Genomic DNA, 10804 nt, shown 5'->3' with positions numbered 1-10804 from the left:
CCTACCTTAATGTCTTTTCGGGTTTTCATTAAAACTACCCCCACCTTTTTGTTTTCTTTTTCTTTTGCTTTCATTTTCTGTTGTTTTTCCTTTTTCTTTTCCTTTTCTTCTTTTTTCTTTTTTTCATCTTTTTTTCTTTTTCTTGTTTTTGAAAAGGCACCCTATTGGATTTTCACCTAATGAACAAATCTTGCTAATAGCCTTTATCAACTCAGCAGTGTGTTTTAAGAAATGATGGCATTAGTGCGACAACCCCTCTCTTACAAAATTGGTGAAGGTGTATTGATATCATTTGCCATGTAATTAGAAAATTTCCTGAAAGGGGTGATGTAAAGAACGGAAGTCAGAACTTTCAATTTTTCGTAATGTAGTCAGGTAATGTGCCAAGAAAAGTTTAAAACTTGAAGGCAGATTTTATAAGTGTTTAAATCACCTGAGATCGCATCTCCATATTAACATTACTCAGGATTAAATTAAAATTACCCCAATTTATTCTCAATCGAAGTTATTTTCTTTAATTTTCTTTTCCTTTTGCTCCTCTATCACTTTTCAACTCTTGAGGTTTTTCTTTCCTTTTCTTTTAACTCAAACTTGTCCAGTGTGGGGTTTGCGATTCTCAGGGGTTGCCAAACGAAATAATTCATTTTGAAGGTTCAAAAGGAATAACTAGAGATAAAATGTTTAATTGGAAAGAAAGGCCTGACTTTCATTCCATTCTTCATATTAACTTTGAAAGAAAACTTCCATTTATCAAATGAAGAATTTCTTACATATATCCGAATTGATCGGTTGAGGGAAAACTTGTCCATCCATTTCTGCGAGAACAAGTGCTCCACTAAGCAATACCTTCTTGATGATAAAAGGGCTCTACCAATTTGGTGCAAACTTGCCTTCGGGCTCCTCTTGCACTGGCAAAATTCGTTTCAACACTTTGTCTTTTTCTTCGAATAATCGCGGTTTGAGTTTCTTGTTGTAAGCACGGGCCATTCTCTTTTGATAGTACTGACCATGACAAATGCCATTTAACCTTTTCTCATCAATCAAAGATAACTGCTCATGACGTTGTTTAATCCAATCTGCTTCATCTAGTTTGGTCTCCATTAGTATGCTCAATGAAGGAATTTCAACCTCAGCTAGCAAAACTGCTTTCATTCCGTACATGAGGTTGTAAGGCGTTGGCCTAGTAGAAGTCCGAATAGACGTTCTATATGCCATTAATGCATAGGGGAGTTTTTCGTGTCAATTATGATGTCTTTCGATTATTTTACAGATTATCTTTTTTAAGTTCTTATTCGCTGCCTCCACCGCTCCATTCATCTGTGGTTTATAAATAGTAGAATTTCGATACTTGATTTTGAACTGGTTGCACAATCCATCCACCATGTCATTATTGAGATTCTTTGCATTGTCTGTGATTAATATTTATGGCACGCCAAAATGACAAATGATGTGTTTTCTTAGAAAATCTGTCACCACCTTCTTAGTCACGTGCTTGTAAGACTTAGTTTCAACCCATTTGATAAAATATTTAATTGCCACCAAAATAAATCGATACTCGTTTGAAGCAGGAGGGTCAATGGTTCTAATTACATCCATATCCCACATTGAACATGGCCAAGAAGCAGTCATACTGTGTAGTTCTGTGGGAGGAGTGTGCATAACATCTTCATGCAATTGACATTTAATGCACTTTCTGACAAAATCTACACAATCATGTTCCATAGTAAGCCAAGAATATCCTGTCCTCATAATTTTCTTTGCTAATAAATTCCCGTTCATATGTGATCCATATACACCACTGTGCACTTCTTTCATCAAATAATCTGCTTCATCTTCATCAACGCATCTTAGAAGGCCCAAGTCTGATGTTCTTTTGTATACCACCTCTGCATTTAAGAAAAACTTGGATGATAATTTGCGCAAGAAATTTTTAGCTGTCGGATCAGCACCTGGAGGATAGGACCCAGTTTTGAGAAATTTCTTAATATCGCTGTACTAGGGACGCCCATCAGAAGATTTTTTCATAACCAGACAATGTGCAGGCTTTTCTTGTAATTGAATTTGGATAGGGTTAATTACCAACTCATCTGGATGTTGAATCATTGAAGATAAAGTGGCCAAAACATCAACAAAAATATTTCGAGCACGTGAAATATGCCTGAACTCCAAACTTCTGAATTTATTTGTCAAATCCAGTAAATTGCAATGATATGGCAAAATCTTTGAATCTGGAGTTATCTATTCTTTGCGCGTTTGATGCATGAGCAGATCGAAATCATTGAATACTATTAAATCCTTGATCTTCATCTCCAACACCATTTTTAGTCCAAAAATACAAGTTTCATAATCAGCCATATTGTTGGTGCAGAAAAATCGCAGTTTAGCCAAACCAGAATAATGTTTTCCTTCAAGCGATACTAGAACAGCTCCGATCCCAACTCCAAAAGAATTTGAAGCATCATCAAAGAATCGTCTCTACTCAGAGCATTGCTCATTCATATCTTCCGCTATACCAACAAGCAGGACCTCCTCATCCGAAAAATAAGTGTGAAGCGGTTGATAATCATCTTCCCTTGGATTTTCAGCCAAATGATTTGCTATAGCCTGCCTCTTGATTGCCTTTTGCATGGTAAAGATGATATTGAATTCAGAAAAGATCATTTGCTATTTAGCCATGTGTCCGGTCGGTATTGGTTTCTCAAATAGGTACTTCAAAGAATCTAAACGAGAGATAAAATAGGTGGTGTGATTAAGCAAATAATGCCTCAGTTTCTGAGCTGCCCAAGCCAATGCAAAGCAACTCCTTTCAATAAATAAGTATTTTGCCTCGTAAGGTATAAACTTCTTGCTAAGATAATAAATGACTTATTTTCTTTTCCCAGAATTGTCGTGTTGCTCCAAAACACATCCCACAACCTCGTCAAGCACAGACACATACACAATCAAAGGTCAACCCGGCTTGGGTGGCACTAAAACCGGAGGGTGCAACAAGTAATTCTTGATCTTATCAAAAGCATGTTGGCATTCTTCACTCCAATACAATGGCACATTCTTATTCAATAATTTAAACAAAAGCTCACATGTAGAAGCCAATTGAGCAATGAACCTGCTAATAAAATTAATTTTTTCCAAAAAACTCTTCACATCCTTTTGTATTTTTGGCACTGGCATTTCACGAATTACTTTAATTTTTGTCGGATCTATCTCTATGCCTTTTTTACTGACAATGAACCCCAATAATTTGCCGGCAAGAGCCCTGAAACCGCATTTCGCAGGATTTAATTTTAAATTATATTTTCTCAATCTTTCAAATAACTTTTTCAAATCAACCAAATGATCCTCCGCTTTCTTGGATTTCATTATGATATCATCCACATAAATTTTCATCTCCTTATGAATCATATCATGGAACAACGTGGTCATAATCCTTTGATAAGTAGCTCCAGTATTTTTCAATTTGAATGGCATTACTCGATAGCAAAATGTTTCCCATGGAGTGATAAAAATAGTTTTCTCTCTATTCTCTTCTGCCATTAGAATTTGATGGCATCCGGTGAAACAATCGTCAAAAGACTCGATCTCATGCCCAGCAGTGTTGTCCAAAAGGATACGTATTTGGCAAGGAAAAATCATCTTTCTGACTAACCTTATTCAAATCTTGATAGTCAACACATACCTTCACCTCTCCACTTTTCTTTGGGACAGGAACTGGATTTAAAAATTAAATAGGATAATGAGATACCATGATAATTCTATCATTGAGTTGCTTCTCAATTTACTCATTGATTTTAAGACTTATGTCTAGTTCAAATTTACGAGGCTTCTGTTTCACCGGTGAAAAATTTGGGTCTGTTGGCATTTATGAACCACTATATCTGGAAATACTCGCATGTAATCATAGAATCAAAAAAACACATCTTTAAACATGGTCAAGAATTCAATCATCTTTTTTTCTCTACTTCTTATTCAAATGAATGCTAATTTTTATCTCCTTGACGTCGATCTTAGTGCTAATATTAATGATTTCTATTTTTTTAAGTTCGGTTTGAATTTCTCTTTATATTGTTCAAAATTCTTTAACAAAGACTTAGATTCTTCCTCGTTATCGCTCTCGTCTTGAATTTTTGATTTCATAATTTCGAATTCGTGAGAGATATCGAGATTGCAATTATCAAATTTCGGAATAGTGGTATCCAAAGGGTCAATGTGTTTTACTTTTGGCCATCTGAAAAAGAATGAGATAGATATAACAATGCGTAAGTAAAACAATTGAAAAATGAACATTGTGCATTTCATTGAATTTCAAATAAAGGACAAAACGTCATAATATGCTGCTTAACAAAAGGTACGCTACTTAACATAAGACTTGTATTGAAAGACATTTGATTCAAAACTATTTACAAAACTGAAAAGCAAAAGATGAACAATACAAATGATTTCTTTCATAACTCTCAACCAAAGGCAATCCCCTAAATTTACTGAAATTCCCTTCAGGAGGGAAGAAAATCACGGGTCCAATTCTTCATTGCTTCCCTGGAGACTTCTAAAAATTCTGGATTCTCTAATGGCTCGTCCTCATAAGTAATCCCCCACGAATAGTTTAGACAAATTGATATCCACCTTATCGATCCGATCCAATTCAGATCCAATTACCTCTGATGGATGGGAAAAAGTGTAGTGCAATGGTGAGATACTCCGAATAATTTGCTTTCCTTTCGTTTTCGCTCTCTTGTGATTCAGCATTTTTTCTTGTCCTTGGAAGTAGGTTGAAACCCTAGTCCAAAAGTATCTTTCTTTTCTTAAAACTCTATTGGTTCTAAAATTTCCTGCAAGTTATGCCCGAGACCCTTGCTTATCTTGTATCCTTCTCGAATCATTTCTTTAGCCATCATAATGCTGGTTTCTGGCAAATTCATTCCCACCACTGACTTGTCTTTAGATGCCAAACCTACTGAAATGATATCAGCCACATGATGAGGAGAAGCCAGAGCTTTTCTACCACTTTTCTCTTTTGATTCGGGATTGACGATCATAGTTCAATCATTCTCTGCAAACACTGTGATTAATTGATCATTCACTACAAACCTCAATATCTGATGGAGCAAAGACGGTATAGCACCTGAAGCATGAATTCAAGGTCGTCCAAACAGAATATTATAAACACTTGAGAAATTCATGACTTGAAATTGGGCAGGTCCTATTTCCTGTACTAAGTCCACTTGTCCCATTGATTCTCTTTTTGCGCCATCAAATTCTCTCACCACAGTTGTAGACGGCCGAAGTTTAGCTTCTTGAATCCCAATTTAATCAAAGTATTCCATGGATAGATATTCAAAGTAGATCCGTTGTCTATCAAAACTTTCAACAATAACTTTCCATTACAACGGATTGAGATATACAATGCTTTGTTATGTCCAATCCCCTTAGAAGTTAAATCCTTGTCAGAAAAAGAAATCTGATTTGAAGCCAAGACATGTTCGACTACATGGGTGAATTTGTCAATCGAAATATTTTTAGGCACTTGAGCCTCAGTTAACACCTTGAGTAGAGCTTCTCTATGGAGTTTCGAAGTTAAGACCAGATTCAACATAGAAATTTGAGTGGGCATTTTATCCAATTGTTCGATCACTTTATATTCGCTTTTCTTCAATATCTTAAGAAAATTGAATGCATTTTCTTCAATCACAACTAACCTTGTTGGCGCGGCATTTTTCTTTGCTTTTGATGGCTCGTTAATTGTAGGTCCATTTATGATTCTTCTAGATCTAGTGATGGCGGCTACCTCCTTCTTTGGCATTTCTCCTCCAATCAATAAAATAGATTTACTATAATTCCATGGGACTTCTTGTAGGTTAAGAACATGCGCTTGTTTAGGCAATTCAAGTACCACAAGTTCTGAACGCTCACATTCAAAAGCTATCACATCTAAAATAAAAAGATCAGCATTTTTCTTGACCTCGAAGGTTTCTTCTTCCAGTATGAACGGTTCTCTAATGACCCCTATTATCCCAATTTCATCTACAATGTATTGAGTAGGTTTCTCGATCTTCTCTTCAATGGTAATAACTCTAACAATATCGTTGTGTGTAGCAGTATCCTTATGCGCAGGAAGAGAATTCTTGCTAACATTCGGTCTTTGTTCATCTCTTCTTCTTAAAACTATGTTTTCGGCCTCAATCATGTCTTGAATTTTATGCTTAAGTTTCCAACAATTGGCAGTAGAATGTCCAGGAGCTCCAGAATGATAAGTACAAAAAGATTGAGGATCATAACCAAGGGAAAATCCTCTAGGATAGACTTTAGGAGCTATCGTAGCATTTTTTCCCGCAACTTTGAGCTATTCATATAACTGATCAATGGGCCGATCTAAATTGATGAAAGTTCTGTATGGGGTTGGGGTATCATTGATTTGTTGATAATTGTAATTCTGGTTGGCTAGTGAAGCAGGTCTTGGATTATAAGGAGGGCGAGGTCTAATTTGAAAGTTAGATGGAAAAATATGAAATGGTGTTGTGGGTGTGTTTGGGTAATTTGGTCGGGGTCGAGAATGGTTAATAGTAGTATAATAAACAGGTTGAGGGCGTGGATATTATGGGTAACGAGATGGATAGGTGGGATATTGTTGGTATCTAGTTCGGGAAGAAAAGCCTTGGTCCCAAACAAATGAAGCCTCCCCCTCTTTCTTTTTGAACTGAGGTTTCTTGCTACTGCTGCTTTGATTTTGCAAAGCTTCTAATTGCGATTTTAGAACTGACATATTAACAATCTTTCCCACTCTTACGAACTCATCATACTCCTCCAATTTGTTAACAATTTCTGCAAATAAACATCCAGTCATGTGAAAAATTTTCTCAAAATATGGCGGGTCATGAGTTTTGATAAACGTACGAACAATTTCTTCTTCATTCATAGGAGATTCCACCTTGGCAGCCAATTTCCTTCATCGTTTTGCATATGTCTTGTGATTCTCAGATAAATTCCTTTTAGTCTCCTCAAGTGTGGTTCTCGTCAGAGCAAACTCACAATTATACTCATATTGTCTTACAAAAGCGGTTGACAAATCCAACTCCAACCATGCTCTCATCTCATCAGACTTCAAATTGGAGTACCAATAAAGTGTATCACTTTCTAAACTTTTAGAAAATAATCAAACTGGCAAATTCTCGTCATCTATTGGCTTTCCTAATTTGTTTGCAAACATTCAGATATGTGTCTTAGATTGCCCGTTCCATCATCCTTGTTAAATTTGAGTGTTTTAAAAGCCATAGGCAGTTGCATATCAGGAAACAGACACAATTCATTATAGTCCAAACCTTCTTATTTGCTCAAGTCTTGGCTCTTCCTCATGAACTTGTCAAATCGATCCAACCTCTTTAACAGATTCTTGTCAATTGGCGCGGAGGATTCTCCTACTTCAACTTTTCCTTGTGCAGCGGTGTCTAGCATGAATGGTTCCGCAGTGGAATAATAATATGGTCCTTGAGATTCAAGTGGCATGTTCGGATTAACAGGTGGATAATTTTGAGAAATTTGAGTGTGAGGAGGATTGACTTGGATATTGGATGCATAGGTATGTGGTAGGCTATGAGTAGGATAAGTGAAAGTTTTCTCAGGTGGATTTACGAAATGTGGAGCAAAAGAAGTTTGAATATGGGGTAGGGGCAGTGGTTGCAGTTGCGGTTCAATTTGACTAACAAGTTAGGGATCATGCTGGACACCGATGCTGCTATCAGCAACCAAATGATCAATCATGCGCCGTTGTGTAGCCATCTCCATGCTTAACTCAATGAATTTGTTTAACACTTCGCTCAGTTGAACTCCCAGATTTGCAAGATCGGCTGCTGACGTCATTGCAGACTCATCGGATGATTCGGGATGTGCACTCATGTTTACACTATTACTCAAAGTTCGACTACGCGATCATGTAATGATGGAAATTTTTTGTGTAGCTATGTTTGCAATTACCTTAAAATTTAGGAAAAACTCTATTTAGATTCCCTTCTTAATTAACTACTAGCAAAAAGAAAAAAAAAAAGAAACAATGCGAGTTAGTAAAAATTAAAGTAATTCGAATGTATATCCTATTAGGGAGCCCTTTTTGTGCCAATGATAGGTCTAACATGATGCAACACCTTCGAAGTGAGGTCTGTTTATCAAACCTGCTTTTGACCACCATTTTGCACAAAAGAAAAGGTCATTCAAATTTTCAAATTCCATTTTTATAAACATTATTTATATCATTCCTCAGAGATGGTCTCTTACAAAGTCATTAAATCTTTTCAACCTATCTATTACAGTATCTTTGGATTCTCTAATATAGGGATTTCTCATGTGTTCCACTTGATCGTAAAGTTTCCCACATTTTCTTTTCAAATTTTGGTGTTTCTCTCGCCTCTTTTCACATACCTCCTTATGTTTCTCTGTCATCTCCTTGCTAGTTTTGACGGACTCTTTTAATTACAAATTTTCTGTCTTTGGCTTCAATAATGGGCATCAATCTCTTGACCTCTTCGGATGGTTCGTCTTGCGATTCTTGCCTACCAAAACCCTTAAACCACTGCTCATACTGCGAAGTTACTAAACCCTTTTGCTTGAATTCTGGAATGTACTTTACGTGTTCGTTGTCGGACAATGTCCCCCAAACCTCAATGATAGGAATCTTCATCAGAATTTCACTTGGAACATCCTTTTGTCAAAAATAATGGTGAATTCGGTTAAATCAAGTGTATACGGTAATTCCTGAATGCGGCCCAACTATCGGAGAAATCTCTTCGGAGTATAAGCCATGATACCTTGAGTGCATAACAATGGAATGAACTCTGATCCTTTGGTACAAAGTACGGGTTTAACACAATTAGTCCAATTTAAAATCCATCTAACATTCTGATCAGGCAAGTTTTTTAGGAAGTCCACATACTCAGATGCATTATTCGGCAAACCATTTTCATTAACGCTCTTGTGATGCATGACTATCCAATTATATCCAAACATTAGCAGACTATCAGGAATGGGTGATCGTCTTATAAAGTGCTTCATAGCTCACATATACAGAACTAAATTTGATCCATGAAAGAATTTTTCACTCCTTTGGCAAGTAGTGCAAGCTACAAAGATATCAGCTAAGATAGTCGGACCAATAGAGTATTGCCTATCTTTTATCCATAGAAACAGATCAAACATGACTTTGGTGAGTTTAAAAACTATCTTCTTGTCTTTTCTCGGAAAAAGGTAAGTTCCGGCCATAACTAATCCATATATCCACAGTCTTCTATGTTCCCACATTGCCTTGGATGTAAATGAAAAATCTCCTAAGTGTCTCTCGAACCCATCTTTCAATATAAATCGGTCGAATAGAAATTTCACATCTATGCCTTTATCAAACCCTTATATTACGGATTCCTTCAATCCAATGAAATGACAGAACTCGGCTTTGCTAAACACGAATGGAAATATTACAGCAGTACCATGAATCGGTAAATTAAGAAGGCCAGATACCTCCTTAATTGTCACGATCATCTCCTTTTTGCCTAGTCTAAATGCGGAGCAAATAGGATCCCACAAATGTATCAAAACTTCAATCAAGTAGCAATCGGATTCGATTTCCTTGAAATCCCTAATTAGTCCTAAGTGAGAGGCTACTTGGTTAATTTCACTAGGTAAAAGTAATGCAGAGCACCTCTGTACCTCAATCGGTGCTACTAATATTTGCTGGACTCGTCGAGAACGTTCCGTCTAGAGACAAGAAATTGGTGTCAAATACCTTACCTACAGGTCCCACTTTTCCGGTTAAATTAGAATTTAAACGTGAAAATCCCAAAATAGGGTTAAATACCCATGGGAATATAGGGTTGGTTTATTCCTAATATGGGATTCCTTAAATGGCATTCCCTCTAAAGTTTATGTATGATGTCAATTTATCAAAGCAATTAAAAATGAAAACATGACCTAAGGGACCCTTTGTATGCCAGGGTAGGTCTAAAAACCTATGAATGCAATACATCAGAATTTAAACGTGTGGTAGTCTATCTAAGAGGGTAGGTTCTAAAAGAGTATCATATCAGAACTCTTATTTCTAAGGCTTATGAATGCAATAGAACAAAGAAAGGTTAGTATAATTGATATATGACACATAACACATTAAAACAAAATAATATGAAAAATAGAAGGCAATTAAAGAAAGAAGGATGTAATCCCTCCTCTCGTGCCTAATGTTTCTATTCGGGTAAAGTTGACTCTATCCTAGATAATTTCTAATAGGAATGCAAGAGATTGGGTTCATTAATGCATCTAGATTCGATAAAATTTCAGGTCCTCAAACCTTCAGACCAAAGGCGAAGGGTCGTCAATCCCAAGGCCTAAGAATCGGTGGTTCGACTGATCCCTCGAACATTGTTATGATCACGTCGTGCCACGGTCACATGTCCAAGTGGATCGATCCTAATCCTAATAGGGTGGAGTGGTGTGACAACCACTAAAAGTAAAAAAGAAATAAAGGGTTATAAAGTAAAACGTATGCACGTATGAAGTACTCCTTTTGAAGGGAGAGATTAAATACCATCAAATGTAGGTGAAAGTTCTAAGGTTGCTATCCCCCCAAGATGCAAGCGCGATATATAAACATAAGTGAATGAAAAAAATAAACACATTATTCATCACATGCACGGATATCGAGACGATTGCGCGTGTGAAATGCAAGAAATCCTAAAAAGACAAAAATGCAACCTAAAACATCCTAATGTGATATGTAAAAAGGTTAGAAAAAGAAAAGGATCGACTAAATCAAATGCTTGGACTCTCTAACAAA

This window comes from Coffea eugenioides, chromosome 3, assembly GCF_003713205.1.
Source record: "Coffea eugenioides isolate CCC68of chromosome 3, Ceug_1.0, whole genome shotgun sequence".
Classification (NCBI taxonomy): domain Eukaryota; kingdom Viridiplantae; phylum Streptophyta; class Magnoliopsida; order Gentianales; family Rubiaceae; genus Coffea; species Coffea eugenioides.
This window is presented reverse-complemented; position numbering follows the sequence as displayed.